The 17019-nt window shown below is 37.9% G+C and overlaps 1 pseudogene; it reads left to right on the top strand.

Moving 5' to 3' along the window:
* Positions 1-17019, top strand: part of LOC121161030 — a 58912-nt pseudogene that overhangs the window by 18487 nt on the left and 23406 nt on the right.

Genomic DNA, 17019 nt, shown 5'->3' with positions numbered 1-17019 from the left:
TGTTTTCCTGGAGGCTTCAACTTCAGCACGTTTCTCAAGCGAGTTTGGACTATCATCAACAAAGATGGCCTCAGAATATAAATGTAGATAGCCCAATCTCAGCTCTGACAATGAGAAAATCCAAGATACACTGTTGAAATAATCAAATCTATAATATATTACCAAATAAACATATGATAACAATCATGATTTGATAGCATTTTTCTTCCACAGTGCAAGAAAATTACAAATGAGATATACCAACACAATAACTTATATGATAGATTAAAGAGGAAAAATGATTATTTTTATAGCCACTAAAATAAAATTTATCATTATATCTCAATCATGACAACAAAAGATTACCTGCTTAATATGTTAAAAAAAATCAACAACTTTTTTTATATAAATCAACTCAAAGGGCAAAAACCCATGCCTGATATTAAAGCCTAGATGCATGCTCAAGAAAGTTAGTGCTAGGTATTGAAGGAGTAAAATAGTCAAAATGTTTCACTTTGGTATCTGATGAGTTGCTGTCAGAAGTGATGTGGCTCCTGCAGGGTCAGACTAACCATTTCTGATGCTTGGGAAACATCTATTAAGATGGAGTCTTCAGGCCTGGTGCGGTGGCCCAGTGGATAAAGTCTTCACATTGAATGCACCAGGATCCCATATGGGCGCCAGTTCTAATCCTGACAACCCCATTGTCCTCCCATATCTCTGCTTCTGGCCTGGGAAAGCAGTGGAGGACAGCCCAAAGTCTTGGGATTCTACATCCACGTGGGAGACCTAGAAAAAGTTCCTGGCTCCTGGCTTCTGTTTGGCTCAGCTCTGGCCATTGTGTTCACTTGGTGAGTGAATCAGTGGACAGATCTTCCTTTCTGTCTCTGCTCCTCTCTGTATATCTGACTTTGCAATAAAAATAAATGAACCTTCAAAAAAAAAGATGGAGTAGTCCTCATTGATTCCCGAGTGACCCAATGAGCAGAGCATCCAGCAATCTGCATTCCGCAAGTTTGTGTGGAAGAGTTGGATGCTCCTCCATCAGACCAAAACACTGAGGTTGTCTGTGTGGCGCAGCAAATTTAGCCTGCCTCAATACGATAGCTTACCACTCCTAAGAATTCTGCTCAGAAATGTAGCCAATACAAGAAAAATATATTGAGCACAAATATTAGGAAAAGAGAAAATTTTCTTATTATTTCTAAGATTATATATTTAAATGGTTCTAAGACAATGTCTTAGCTTATGTTACAGTAACAACATCAAATGTCTACCTTAAATTTTGAATATGAAAGTCTGAAACAGGATTGGGTGCATGGTGGCTTGTGAGGTCTGTTCTCCAGATTACGGGTTGTTGGTTTCTCAATGTGTCTTCACGGAGCAGAGAGCCAAGGGGAGACCCTGCCTCTCTTTTGACAGTTCAGAGAACACTAACATCATTCATAAAGGCTCCACTTCAAGGATTTTACCTGATCAGGAGTTTCCCAAAGGTTCCATCAATAAGAGGTAAGTGGCTAGATACAAGGCAGATGAAAGTAAGTCATTTTCACATCAGGAACATGACATTATTATGTGAAATAAATATGCTGCTCACAATAGTAAGAAAAAAAACCTGTAAATAAACAATGAATGTTTTAATTCTATGTGACATAGAGAAAAGGGAAGCAAAAGCAGAGAAGGAAAGGAAAGAAGGAAACAAAGAGATAAGGAAGAGTGCTACCAAGACTTATTTAAGGAACAAAACTGATAAAATATATATATATATACCAAATTCTTATCTGAATATCTGGCAGGGTAAAATTCTCAAATTATTCAGAACATTTTCCCTTTGTTACCTGAAGTCAATTTCCTTCCACAATTTGTTATTCAGCTGAAGTCCAAAAATGTTCCATGGAGAACCTCAGAAACAGAAACGTGAGTTTTCAATCATACAACAGTTTGATTAGCATAATGAAACCTTTTGCATTCTGCTGTTGATGTTAACCATCCCTTTGTCCAGGATATCCAAGCTGCATATACGACCTGTCTGATAGTCGCTTAGGAGCCTTCTTGGTATCAGATCAGTTGTTACAGCATAGGAATGCTGATGTTTTACCTAACAATATTCCCAAAGTACCAAGAGTAGCGATGCACAGGAGGCACCAAGACTGAACACACAGAAGGATGCTGCAGGGCTGCTGGGAATATGGAGCATACAATGTTTGGTATTACCTGGTTTCAGTCATTGCCTAGCGATTTTGGAGCATATCCTTTCTGGATAGGGAGACTAGTAGATGGTATAGCATCCTGTAACTAGAGGATATAGATTGGCTACTGTGTGCTAAACATGGTGAGAGCAAAGAGTAAAGAAAGGATGAGAAGCAAGGAATGTTCTGAAGAATGTAATTATTTAACCACAGCACTGACAAAAAGTAGCAATAAGCTCTTTCTGAAAAGACATGATTGAATGTCAAACTTCCCTTTTAAACTGCTGCTTAAAAACTGTACTCTTAGAATGGGCAGCATTTATCTTCGAGACTAAAATATCATGTTCAACGTTGAAATGTCTGAATTCAATTCCCAGTTCCCTATTCTTGCCAGTGCAGACCCTTGGAGACAGCAGTGCAGGCTCAACTGAGTTTCTCCATTCCACACAGGGGATTTGGATTTTATTTGTAGCCCCTGGCTCTGGTCCCATTGCAGGTATCTGGGGTAGGAAGCAGAAAATATAACTGGAATTCTAACCTGGACAGTGTTACTCCAAAGTGACGTTCATAAGCATCATCACTGTGATTTGGGCTACTTAAAGAACATAATAGGGACTGGTGTGATAGCCTAGTGGCCTAGTGCATGCACCGGGATCTTCCTAACCAGCTCCTTGCTTGTGGCCTGAGAGAGCAGTGGAGGATAGCTCAAAGGACAGGGACCCTGCACCTACCTGCATGGGAGACCCAGAAGAAGCTTCGGGCTTCAAATGGGCTCAACTCTGCTTGTTGTGGCCGTTTGATGAATGAACCAGTGGAAGCAACATCTTTCCTTTTGTATCTCTTCTCCATATATCTGCCTTTCCAGTAAAAATAAACAAATCTTTTTTTTTTAAAGAAGAGCATAATGATGGAATGAATTAGAAGCAAAACAAGTACATCTATAGATATAATGGATCACAACGCATTTAAATCAAAATTTATTATTATTAGACAATGGTTGTTCATTACAAAAGCAACTATTATATTTCACATCAGAAAAAGACATGTCAGCAATTTTCATAAATTAAATGCAACAACTAGGAACAATACTAAAAGAAGTATAGCACACAGCAGTCTGGTGGTCATAACAAATAGATTTGGCACATTAGGAAAATTCTATTGACTACCATTTCACCACACACTAAGGTAAGGGAAGAGAAAATAAAAATTAAGAACTCTCAAACTTGTTTGAGGAGTACTGTAACCAACAGAAGTAGATGCTGTCCTGCTGCCAATTAAATAATTTCCCTTTATCATTAACACATATGTTAATAGATTTAAATAATCTGTTAATGGTTGAAATAAAAAATATATTTTCTGAATGACTTAAGGAAAGTGATTTAAAATATCAAACTTTTGGCTAAAAGATATTGTTTAATGATTCTATCTTACTTTTTATTTTTCAATTATTTACCTGTTCATTCAATTATTTTGTTTGTAAGAGACAGAGGCTAGCTGCTGGTTCACTCTTCAAAATGTGTAGGCTCCAGGAACAGTCTAGGTCTCCCATGTGGATGACAGTGATCCAACTACTTGAACTATCCCAGCCACCTCTCAGGGTATATATCATTGGAAGCTGGAATCAGGAGTAGAGGTAGGACTTAAACCCAGACAGGATAATATAGATGCATGGCCCTTTATCACAGCAAAGAACACTTGTCTTGATTTTTATACATATATGTATTTTATACATGTATGCATTATATATATGTTTTAATAAGATACACCCATATATTATATATATAATATATATTGTGGACATGGAGAATCCAGGGACTCTGTGACAACCAGAGTTGCAGGAGACTGTTGTAGCAGCAGAGAGGTGCACCAAAAGAACTTCACACACCTGAAAAGCGTATCCTGCATGTATTTAGCTGAGTGCCGAGGGCACTGGCCTGTGAGGAAATTTCTTGTTGGTGTGGAAGCAAATCCTCAAGAAACTGGCGGAGACATTACCCACTTCTCACACAGGCATCCCACTGTCCTGCCTGGAACACTGTGATTCACAGGGAGATCACATAAAGGTCTTTCCCCAGCCATGGGGAATAAGTAGCTTCAGATTAAGCATTTATCTAACCCATTTTAGCAAAAGAACTGGAAAGACAAAACTGTTTCCAAATAACTACATCTCAGAGAAAAAGCTGAAGAACAGTTATAGGAACACAAAAATATGCAACACCAGGGACAAAATTTATAAGATCTGTTGGTCTATCAAAAGCAGTTACAAGTGAAGCAATGAAATGAAACAGCGAAAACCCATGTTTGAAAAATGAATCATTAAACACAGAAGTAACACAGATGTTAAAATTAGCACACGCAATTTTATAATTGTGATGAAGTAGTTATAATTGTACTTCATATGTTTACAAGTTAAGGGAGGAACAAAAGACAACTTAAAAAACAAACAGAAAAACGGATACTGACATTAAACTCTAAGGACAAAAGGCACAGTGGACAAGTGAAACTACAGCTTAAAAGGCTGGAGGAAAGAACAATGACTTTGAAACTCTTACAAACAAACCATTCCGAATAAAGCACACACAGAGAGCTAAACAAGAGGAGCAGTCAACTTCAAGCACTTTAATGTGCATGTAATTGGAGAAGATAAGAAACAGCACAGTGAAGATCAAGGCCTTCAAATTTTCCAGTTATGAATATTCAAAAGTCACAGATTTAAGAAACTCAACAAACCCCAACTGCAAGCAGTATGAAGAAAACTACATCAAGGTGCATCAAAAGGTAATTGCTCAAGATAAATGATAATAAGAAATCATAAAAGTAACCAAAAAACATGATAAAGAGAAACAGAGATGGCAGTGTTTTTCTCATTGGAAACATGCAAGTACATTTACAGTGCAGTAACATATTTAAATTATTGACATAAAAGGGCTGTCAACCTAGAATTTTATACCCAGAAAAAGTATCATTCAAAAACAAAGATGAGAGGCAGGCATTTGATGCAGCAGTTAATTGTCATTTCTGTTGCTCAAGTCCCATATCAGAGTTCCTGGCTGTGAGTGTTAGCTCTACTTCTGATCCAGCTTCTTGCTGGTGCACATTCAGGGGTGCAGCAGGTGACAGCTCAGATGATTGGGTCTTTGTGTTGTAGGTTCTTAGCACTGGTTTGTCCACTCTCAGCTATTGGGAAGGATTTGGGGAAGATAAAAATGTGTAGATGTCGTTTTTGTCTCTCTGTGTTCCAAATACAAATAAAAATAATTCAAAGACAAAAAATGACTTTCTCAAAAATAAAAACTGAAAGATTTTTTAAAAGATTTATTTTATTTTTACTGGAAAGTCAGATGTAGAGAGGAGGAGAGACAGAGAGGAAGATCTTCCATTCATTGACTCACTCCTCAAGTGACTACAACAGCCAGAGCTATACCGATCCAAAGCCAGGAGGCAGGAGCTTCTTCTTGGACTCCCACATGGGTGCAGGGCTCCAAGGCTTTGGGCCATCCTCAACTGCTTTTCCCAGGCCACAAGCAAGGAGCTGGATGGGAGCAGGGCTGCTGGGATTAGAACTGATGCCCTTATGGGATCCCGGTACGCTCAAGTTGAGGACTTTGGCCACTAGGCTATGGCACCTAGCCCAAAAACTGAAAGAATTTGTCACTAACAGACCAGTTGCAGTATAATAACTAGCTAAAGGACATTCTTCAAATAAAAGGAAATAGTGATATCAATAGTCATTGCACTAAAGGATATGTATTTTGGTCAAATAATGTGGTATGGCTAAATGGGGAAATGGCAGGTGAACTCCGAAGATCCTTTACAGATGCTCTTCCTTGTAAATAAAGGGAAAAAAGGACAGAATTCTACTCTTACCACTTTGTTCAACATTGTGTTGGATATTGTTTGCCACTATAGTAAGATCAGAAACATAACTCATGTCAATGTAACTGAAAAAGAAAGGTTCTGTTCCCTTTATTCACAATAACACAATTATCTATGCAGAATATTCACTAAAATTGACATTATCAGAATCTATAAAAATATTACTAGAACCAACAAATTTATCAAGGTGTCAGAATACATGTCTGCATACTTCAAAACTATCTCTACTTAACAGTAGCAGACAAAATAAAGATAGAGAAAAATCTGGCAAAGTCTGTAAATCTGTCCATTGAAAACTACAGAACATTGTCAAGAAAAAGAAAAGGAAATCTGACTAGATCCATTTTTCCTATAGTCCAGAATGCCCAAACTCTTGTCTTACAAATTGTAAAATAAGTTTACTCTATAAAAGAATCCTAAAAATTGCATTGAAATTGAAAGCGCCTAATCAAAATCACAGACATTTTGAAAATAAAGATCAAATTTGAAGAATCAATTCTATTTGATTTTAAGGTTTACTATGGTGCTGCAGTAACCAAGGCAATGCGATCTGAGTGGAGAGAGATGGAATTCATGATATAGACAGAGGATTAAAAACACAAAACCTAGCAGTATATCACAAACTTACGGGCAGTTAGTTTGTAATACTCTTTTGAATGAACTGTAAAAAAGGAACCCCAATCTACATCTTTACACTATTTAAAAAATGCACCCCAAATGAATGATAGACCTTAATATAAAACCTAAAATTTTAGAACTTCTGGGAGAAAACACGGGAGAGAAAACCTTAAATTTGATACCAAAAGCAGAATTTATAAAAGAAATAATGTATTAGATTTAATCAAAAACAAAAACCTCTAATTTCAAAAACATGCAAGCAATAGAGGAGACACTTGAAAATCATGCATCTGATAGGTGACCTGTCTGATATATTTAGATAAGTTTATACCTAAAATATATAAATAATTCAAAACTCCATAGTAAGAAATTAACTAAACCAATTAAAGATTGATCAGATACCTTAACAAAGAAGATAATATGAATGGAAAACAAACACCTGAGAAGCTAATCAACATTATTCATCATTAGGAATAAGCATAGTAAGATTATAAGGTGGTATATGATTACAAGGTAGTATACATTATTACGATCATGAAATGAAAAAGATTGATCATGCCGATATGAAGAATCTAGAATTCTCATGCACTGCTTGTGAGAATGTCCTATGATACTACCACTCTGGAAGCAGCTTCTTGGTTTTCTTCATGCTCACATTTCTTACTTTTCACTTAAAAACAAGTTAAACATTTAGCCACTCTGTGATACATTGCTTCACTCCTGTGTTCTCGAGAGAAATGAAAACGTTCATTTTGTACATGTGCATGTGCAAAGTCTACCGTGAACAGCATCCTGCTGGGTGATCTAAGCAAGAGAAATATGTTTTCTCACAATTCTGGAAACTGTAAGTCCAAGATCAAGTTTCTGCTTAGACTGGCTTCTTTTGAGGCCTTGTTCCTTGATTTGCTCATGACTGTCTTCTCAGCATCGTTACATGGCCTATTCTACACCCAAGCACATCTCCCAGCAGTTTTACAACTGTTCGAATTTTTCTCCTATGGACAACAGTTATGGTGCTGGTGTTTTTTGCAAGGCAGGTAAAGCCATTGCTTGAGACGACAGCGCCTGTTATGGTCTGGTCAGCTCCGCTCCTGATCCAGTTTCCTGCTGGTACACCTGGGAAAACAGGAGAGGAAGGTTAAACTGCTTGGGTGCATGTGAGGGATCTGGATGGAATCCCTGGCTCCTGGCTAAGACCCATTCCAGACCTGGCTTTTGTGGCCATTTGGGGAGTGAACCAACAGATTGAAATTTCTTCTCTCCCACTCCTCTGTAATTCTGCCTCTCAGATAAATATTTTTAAAAATAAGTGTACCACTTAAGTTGGATTGGGGTCCACCCAAATTGCCTCAGTTTAACTTAGTCATCTCTTTAAAGGCCTTATCTGCTATATACCTTAGGTAGCCAAGGGTGGGGTCTTAGGTGAATGGGGAGAACACAGTTCAGTTCATAACACCATACAGACACTTGTATGTAAAAGTTCAGAATAACTTACTCAGGCCCGGTGGCATGGCCTTGTGGCTAAAGTCCTTGCCTTGAACGCGCCAGGATCCCATATGGGCACCGGTTCTAATCCCGGCAGCTCCACTTCCCATCCAGCTCCCTGCTTGTGGCCTGGGAAAGCAGTTGAGAACGGCCCAAAGCTTTGGGTCCCTGCACCCATGTGAGAAACCTGGAAGAAGTTCCTGGATCCTGGCTTTGGATTGGCATAGCATCGGGACCATTTTGGGTCATGTGAAAAGCTGTGAAGATGATTCACAATGAAGAGCCTTTGAGGAAAATTTTGAGAATTACAGAAATAGTTGAATTCGAACCAGGTAAAATATTGGGGGAAAATGTGACAGAATATGCCGGCATTAGAAGCAAAAGAGACAAGCCCACTCCACTTTTTCCACCTTTACTAACATTCATGAATTTTTGATTTATTAAAATGCTTTCAGTGTTTAAATTGACAGGAAGGAAAGAATATGCATTAATTTCTTATGGCTCCAAAACCTGGATTCCAGTCAATTCACACACAACTCAGAAGGTTAGTAAAAGCTGACTTATTATGGCTACTTGCCAACTTTATTACTTAAACTAATTCTTTGACCATAAATTTTGTCCTTTCAGGACTCTTCTGGAATTAGGCTCAGAATTGGGACCACGTGACTCTTCTGCTAATGCCAATTATATTCACTGTTTTAAAGCATTTTATTATACTGAACTTGATATGAGCAGGTTTGAAAGAATATATCTCTTGGAACTCCTAAGAAGAAACAGACCATTCATTCAGCAGCATCACTGGGGGCAAAGGTAAGCACCAACCACTCCAACTATTGGAAACCAAAGCATTTTTACAGCAACCATTAATGCCAGGAAAAAACAACAACAACAAAAAAACGACACTAAGAAGCCCAGAACATGACAGAGTCCACCTTGGCACAGTCTAAACCATACACAGTTAGAGTCCATCTTGACATAGTCCAAGCCACTCTGGCATGACACAGAAGTCGGTCTTGTTCTGTGGGTAGCTCTGATACTCCACACAGTCCAACATTTTCTAGAGACTGGATAGCATCCTGACAATAGTTGAATTTCCTCTGCAATACCAACATTGCCTTTTCTTTTTACCAACTTTGCTTTTGATGATGCATGACCAAAAATCTTTTCCTTGTTTTTCCAGGAAGTTCCATAGCTACCTCATTGGCTGCAGTAACTTCCTCTCTTTTCAGACCAACTGGGGTGGATTTTGTTCTCTATGCAACATATCCTACAGCTAACAAATCCACTAGCATTGATGATATTATTAGGGAATGTGCTAAACCAATGTAAGAAAAAGACTCCAAGTATGGAGCCTTAAATATTTTAGAAGCGTATTTCTCTCTCATATTGCAATTCAATACAGGTATCTAGGCAGTGTCGCACCAAGTTATGTTGGTGTCCAAACTGGCAGGATTCTTCTGCCACCCTTCATATTTGGCTTTTTCTCTCTCATGGGTGTCTGCTATTGTTGTCATCAACTACACTGTGTACACATTCCAGGCAGAGAAAGCAACAGGAAAACATGGAGGGCCATCAACTTCATTATGAAGGACACAAAGCAGAGATTGTTGCTAAAAGTTATCTGCTAAAACCAACATTCAGGACAAGATGCCAAACACAACCTCTAAGAATACTGGCCAATTGCTTGTCCCCAATTTGGTGGGTGTGAGGAATTTGCTCAGTGAAAGAGGAGAATGGATATGGAAGAAATCCCCAAACTGTCATTAGGAGGACATCATCAGTTTTGGAGACTTCAGAGGATTTCACGCTGCCCTGGCCTTCCAGAGACCTTGTGAGGAGTAGCACAAGAGCAGGACTATGATGATATAAAGTTCCCATCCTTCATTCTAAGTAACAAGGTAAAAGGGAAATGATCCTCCTAATAGAAATAAAACATCTAAAGTTAAAAACAGTAGCTGGTATTAGGGTGTACAGATTAAAACTTGCCATTGAGCTAGCATCCCTTGTGAACACCGGTTCGAGTCATAGCTGCTCTGCATCCTATCCAGTTTCCCTGACAGATTCCAGGAAAGCAATGTGAGATGACTCTGCCATCCATGTGAGAGACTTGGCTGAGGTTCTTAGCTCCTGGTTTCAGCCTGGCCCAGTCCTGGCTGTTGTTGTGACCACTTGAGTCTTTCAATCTCTCTCTATAAGTCTCCATGTCAATCTGTAATTATAAAATTTAAAAAATAGAATAATAAAATAAAAGCATAGACTGTAAACATTTCTTTTTAGACTTTTAACCAAGAGTGTCCTTCCTACTACATTTGCAATAAATATTGATTATACATCTGAACGATTGTGTATATTAACCTTGCAGCTTGTTTATTTACTGAAGTTTATTTGTTTGTAGTATGCTTTTATTCCATTTCCTTGGGCTTTCTGGGTATATGAACATGTGAAGCACACCACTGATACTACATGGTCATCGAGTCTGCTGAATTGAATACTTGCTCCCTTGTCACTTCATCAATTTTGCAATCTCTAATTTCCATCTCTTACATAATTGCTTAATTGCTAAGTTAAATGATAGTGGTGGCCTAGCCATCCTTGCTTTGTCTCCAAGTGGAGTGTTCTAGTATGTCCCTTTGACACATAAAAATGATTTGGAAGCTGAGCTGAGTATATATTTTAATATTTAATAATGTCTCCATTGAATACTTTTCTGGCATTATAATTTCTTTTCTTTCCTCATACCTAATTGTTTTGGAATATTTATTTTATTTATTTGAATGTCAAAATGACAGAGCGGTTGATGTGTGTGTGAGAAAAAGAGATCTTCCATTTGCTGGTTTACTCCCAATATGGCAGTAAATGTTGGGACTGGACTAAGCTAAAACCAGTAGTCAGGAACTCTATCTGGGTGTCACCCATGGGTGGCAGCAACCCAAGTACTTGGGCCATTGTCTTTCACTGCTTTCTCAGAAGCATTAGCAGAGAGCTGGATTGTTAATAAGGTGGCTGAAACTTGAAATGGCACTTTGATGAGGTATATTGGAGTGCAGTAAGGGGCATACCTTCTGTGTCACAATGCTGTGTCTGCTATCTCATTCCTTGTATTCTGGGTTCTAGTAAGTTGTGATTTTTGTATTCTTCTTTCTTTTTCATTTGACTGATATACATTCTATTTTCACAGTTCTGAAATATTTTAGGGTTCTTAAAGACTGTAGAATACTTTAATAAGGCAATTTGAAATCCATTCATAACTGACTTAAGCATATTCACACATATTGATGCAACAAGTTATTTGATCTTAGACTTTTATTTTAAGTGTTGCTGTTGATCAATAACTTTTGTGTGGGTTTTTTTTTTTAAAAAAAAAACTATTTATTAGTCTCAAAAGGCAGAATCATAGAATGAGAGTGAGAAAGAGGAAGAGAAAAAGTAAGACATCAATTTTTGTCTGCTAGTTCATTTCTCAATTGGCCACAATGACCAGGGCATTGCCAGTCCAAAGACAGGAGCAAAGAACCTGATTAGGGTCTCCCACACAGGTGGCATGGGCCCAAGCAGTTTGGCCATCTTCCACTGTTTTCACAGGGAACTGGATCAGAAATGAACATAGCCAGGACTGGAAATGTTCCCCAAGAGGAGTGCTGGTGTCACAGCAACCTCTTAATCTGACATGCCACAATGCCAGGCCTAGATAGTAATTTCATTATTTGATGTTATACTCTATGAATTTATAGGTTTTTAAAATTATTTTTTATCTTTTCTTTTTAAAAATTAATTACATTGTATTATGTGACACAGTTTCATAGGCTCTGGGATTCCCCCAACCCCTCCCAATACCCTCCTCCACGGTGGATTCCTCCACCTTATTGCAGTATTACAGATCAAATTCAGTTGAGATTCTTTCATTGCGAGCATATACCAAGCAAAGAGTCCAACATCTAATTGTCCAGATACATTTAACGGTTTCCTGGGGAGATCATCTCTGGTCTGAAGGTAGAGCTGGCAGAATATCATCCTGATCAATTAAAAGCCCCAAAATTACATCAATGACAATTTACAACATTATGGAATTAATTGTCATGGTATTGAGTAACCAATATGTTACAAGATGCAAGTTCTTAACCACATCCTGCAACTACTTCATTGACATTTTCATTTTAGTTTATATACAACTAGCTTCTATACACCTTAAAATGGCTATAGGGTATTATTCATCTGTCTCCTGTCTATCCTCATTTTAGTATTTAGCAGTCCATAGCGTTGAAGCATAATTCTACTGAACTTGGCAGATTTTAGGATAGTCTAAACTGGCTTATAACTCGAGCAAGGCATATGACAACAGTTGAGGTGTAGAACTGTTTTAGGAGGGGTGTGCAGAGAAATCTTCCATTCCCCAGTGAGGAGTATCTAATCTTTGTATCCTATATGTGAATCCATGCTGACCATTTCCTGGTTGGTTCTAAGCTTTCCTTGTTGTTCTTTGTCTATTCTGATTTTGTTTGTTTGTTTATTTGCTTGTTTTTTTTTTTTGGGGGGGGGAGGCTCTGGAGCGACCCTGATGGTCATTGCCAGAGAGGATGGGAATCCAAAGTTGGAACTAAGTAAGGACTAGAGAAAGCTCCTCTCTAGTCCCGAAGGAAGTTTGCTGTTGTTCTGTTTCTGCGGACTGCTCAGGGCTCCTAACTGTTATTCCAATGACCTTGGATCCTGTGAGGCAGGATTTGGGCTTCTTCTATCCCATGTGGTAGATCCAAGCGGGAGTGGATGACCTCAGAGTTCTCAGCCTCTGAAGGCACTCCAGTTCCCCATGGTCTCCTTGGCAGTTGGGATTTGGTCATTGGTGCCCGTACTGATAGTCCTTCATGTAAATCCAGGGTTCTCCAGGGTTGGGATATAAGCCTTCTCCTGTCCACCTGCACCACTCTGGAGTCCCTCCTTGCTCTGTGCATATGACCTCCTGTTAAGAGGCTGTCAGGATCGCTCTTGATTCCACCCATATATCTTTATAGTTTTACTATTGTCTAATGCTCATTTAAGTCTGTTGTCTATAAGTTACCTGTTTAGTTCCTGATATGTTATACTTCACGTCATCCTCACATATTCTAAAGAGATGGAAGACTTCTCTGCCCTCCTGCCCCATTTCCAAGTAGCATAGAGTTTTAAAATTATAATGTTTTATAATTCTTTCATGTAATTTATGGATTATTTTTGAGTCTTTGACCATAAACTACATTTCCATTTTACTTTGTGTATATGGTTCTACTGATACTAAAATTTGTATTTTTTCATTACTTTTGTTATTGTAGCTATGTTTAACATTTCTACTTCTTAATAAATCTGTATTATTGTGACCTGTGAGATAAACAGAATCAATAGGATGGATGGTTAATAGATTGGATGGACGATACACAGATAGATGTTAGACAGACAAGACCTAGTCCAATTCTGAAGTCTCAAGACCCAGGAGAGCCAATGGTGAAAAATGGAGTCTGTGTCCATGTCTGAAGCAAGAGATCAATGGTCCAGTGTGAAGACACTGAAAGAGACAAAGAAAAATTCTCACAGCAATGTAAGCCAATCCTAATAAGACCAGTGTTTCAGTGCGAAGACAGCTAGAGACACAAAGTAAAAAAACAGAAAAACTCCCACAAACATACAAGCCAACTTCAGTAATTTGCATTTCCTGCATACGATGTTCCTGCCAAAACCATTATCTGTGGACTTACAAAAAGGCTTATACCTCATCATGGTATTTGTCACACTGGAACAGCCAAGATTTCCTGCTTTCCCAGTGCCTGGTTACAATTTTAACCTCTACATGCGGCCTCAGGTACCAGCTGGGAGAAGGAGATCAGTGTCGTTCAAGGTTTTTTTGCTGTTTTCTTCATTTTCCTCTCTCTGTGTGAATCTACTGATATTAACAAAGACTTTCAATTTTGTTTTCAATATTAGTTTGTGTGAGCAATAATGCAATTAGACTCTTATTTATTTTTGCTCCACCCCGCATGTCATCACCTCTACCTAGTTTTAAATGGGCTTCAAAATGTTAATGCTTTGAGGTAGTGTGAAATATATTACTTGATGTGTAAGTTTAAAATAACATCCTTTTATTTAGGATAGTACACATTAAGAATCACTGCATCTTTCTCCTTTCTTCCCATTCCTTTTCTAATTTTTAATTGATATCATTTATTCCTTGTTAGAGCATATAGTATTTGTGTTATACTTTTATTTTCACATCCTTTTATTTCTATTTAGTTCTACCAGTCATATATAAACCTGAATGTATTGTATATAGTTAACTATAGATGAAATTGTGAGAATAATTTATGCACAATGAGGTGTTTTTTGCCTTAAGAATTGGCAAAAAGGAGGGAATTATAAACTCAATAAAAAAGATTTAATACTTAAATCTAATAATTTAACAATAGAGATTGGCTAAAGCATTTGGCAAAAATCCTTTTCATTTTGTCTTTCCTGTTCTGTTTCCAACATGAGAAAAAAAATTGACCAAGAAATCAAAAAGCAGCTATATAATGTCATCAAACCCATGTAAATCCACATATGGTTTGGGAATATTTGAGATCTAGCCACACATAAGTGAAGGCAGATGCTTAACATTTTTTTCTAGGTTGATAGTAAGCATTATTAACTGTTGGACAATATTAGAAGTACTCTCTGTTCAACTCATTAGAATATACCATTTTAATTCAGTGCAATGTCCTGGGATTAACATTCTTTCCTCTTCTTGGCTCTGGACACCAGCCCAAAGTACGCCACTCTTAACTGATATTTAAGAGATTGAAATTCTGGAAATCCTTCTAACACAGATATTGTTCCTTGGCACCTCAGAAACCGATCTGGCTTCTAAGGGTGGGAACCAAGGGTCTAAATGTTTGGTGAACTCCAAGTGATAATTTTAACTTTTTGGTGATATGATAATTGAGTATATTGTTTCTCTCTCAACCACTTAACCTTTCTCACCTTTTAAATACAAGTGGCAGTTTTTTCCTTGGTAGTTCCACAAATTTAATTTCATTTGAACAAATGACTAAATGAAGAATGCAAGAGAAATTACTTATTACTGAACAATTTCAAACAAACAGGAGATTGATATTGTTTAATTGTGCCTGGTGGCAGATAGATACAAGGAAATAATACAAAACTGCTTACACTATAGTCTTACCACAATAGAAATAAGTATATGAGTTTGCACGGTCTAATTCTAAAATCGTGTTTAATTTCCTCAATTCTGCTCCACATTGCCAAATTCTGAATATCTATGTTCCATTAGTTATGCATTAGAGCTGGCAAGTGTGATTTGACATTTGGTCTGCACACCTGGCCTGGAGGGAATATTGGTGCCAATCATATGTTTGGAAATACTTTCCTCAATGACATTTTATCAGCATATTGACAACAGTTGCAACTGGAGAGACATCCAAAGCAGACATATTTAAGTGCTTTAAATATTGGACCTACTAACACTGCTGCCAAATGGGACATTATTTGCTAGCAGGGAAAACTATCCAACTATTTCTTCCAATACTGTTTAAAAGCTTGTGCATAGGTTTTCTTTGTCTTGCAAATTATTATTTCTTGATGCTAATCAAGATATGACTTTAATTTTCAAAACTATCTAGGTCATTATTTAAGTAAGTCTAATAGTTTGGTGAAATTTTTCTGTTGCTTTGGACTAGGTTTGTAATGAATGAGCTAGGCACACCCAGTGGGTTATTGAGAACATGTCCTCTAGGGTACAATCCTTTTGTTCCCCCTTAAAGATACTTTGAAAATGCCTTAGAAATAGGCTGAATGTGCACAGTCTGGGTCATAAGAATTATATTTATATATATATATAATACTTGTATATATAATCATTGTTATTATTTTATCACACGGTTCCATAGGTCCTGGGATTTCCTCACCCCCTCTGCAAATCTCTCCTTCCCACATTAAGTTCTACCATATCATTACAACACTATAATTGGTCATAAACAGTCATAAGTTCATTATTATGGGCATGGACAATGACAGAGTGTCCAGCATCCCATCATCATAACACATCCAACAGTTTCACTGGGAGTCCATCCTTGATCCAGAAGAAGAGATGCACGCTGCATTGTACCCTCACATCTGGACATAACACTCCACTACACAGTCACTGTAAATCCCCCCAAGTGGAAAGCCACAACAAAATCAACAACAGGAAGAGAAACAGAAATTTACAATGCCATGAAGTAAAAAAAAACATGCATTGGATATGACAGTCTCCATTACACAGTTACTACACATCCTCTTAAATGCAAAGCCACGAAGCAAAAGCAACAGGAAGGAAAAGAAGAAATGTATAACGCCATGGAGTTAAATAACATGCTACTGAATGACTAATGTGTCCATGAAGAAATAAAAAAAAATCAAGAACATTCTTGAAAAAAATGATACTACTATATGATCTATGAGTCAGTGAAGAATTTAATGAGAAAAAAAAGTGCTTTGAAGAGATGAAACTAATAACCAAAAAACTTCAAAATCCATGAGATATAGCTTCCACTGCTCTTTGTTGGTGAGATATGCCTTACCAATAGTTTGGTTTTTCATTTTTAATCCAGTCTACTAATCTATAATTGGGCCCAGCGTGGTAGCCTAGTGGCTAAAGTCCTTGCCATGCACGCAGCAGAATCTTACCATGGCTGCTGGTCCTAATCCTGGCAGCCCATCCAGCTCCCTACTTGTGGCCTGGGAAAGCTGTCGAGGACAGCCCAATGCCTTGGGACCCTGAACCCGGCTCTACTACGGTTTGGGCTGTGAAATCCACCTTGTTCATGCACCACCTGTTTGGGATCTGCTGTTGTGTCTTGGCTCCTGGTTGAAA

The sequence above is a fragment of the Ochotona curzoniae genome, unplaced genomic scaffold (genome assembly GCF_017591425.1).
Source record: "Ochotona curzoniae isolate NIBS_2020 unplaced genomic scaffold, NIBS_Ocur_1.0 contig_4612, whole genome shotgun sequence".
Taxonomy (NCBI): Eukaryota; Metazoa; Chordata; class Mammalia; order Lagomorpha; family Ochotonidae; genus Ochotona; species Ochotona curzoniae.
This window is presented reverse-complemented; position numbering and strand designations above follow the sequence as displayed.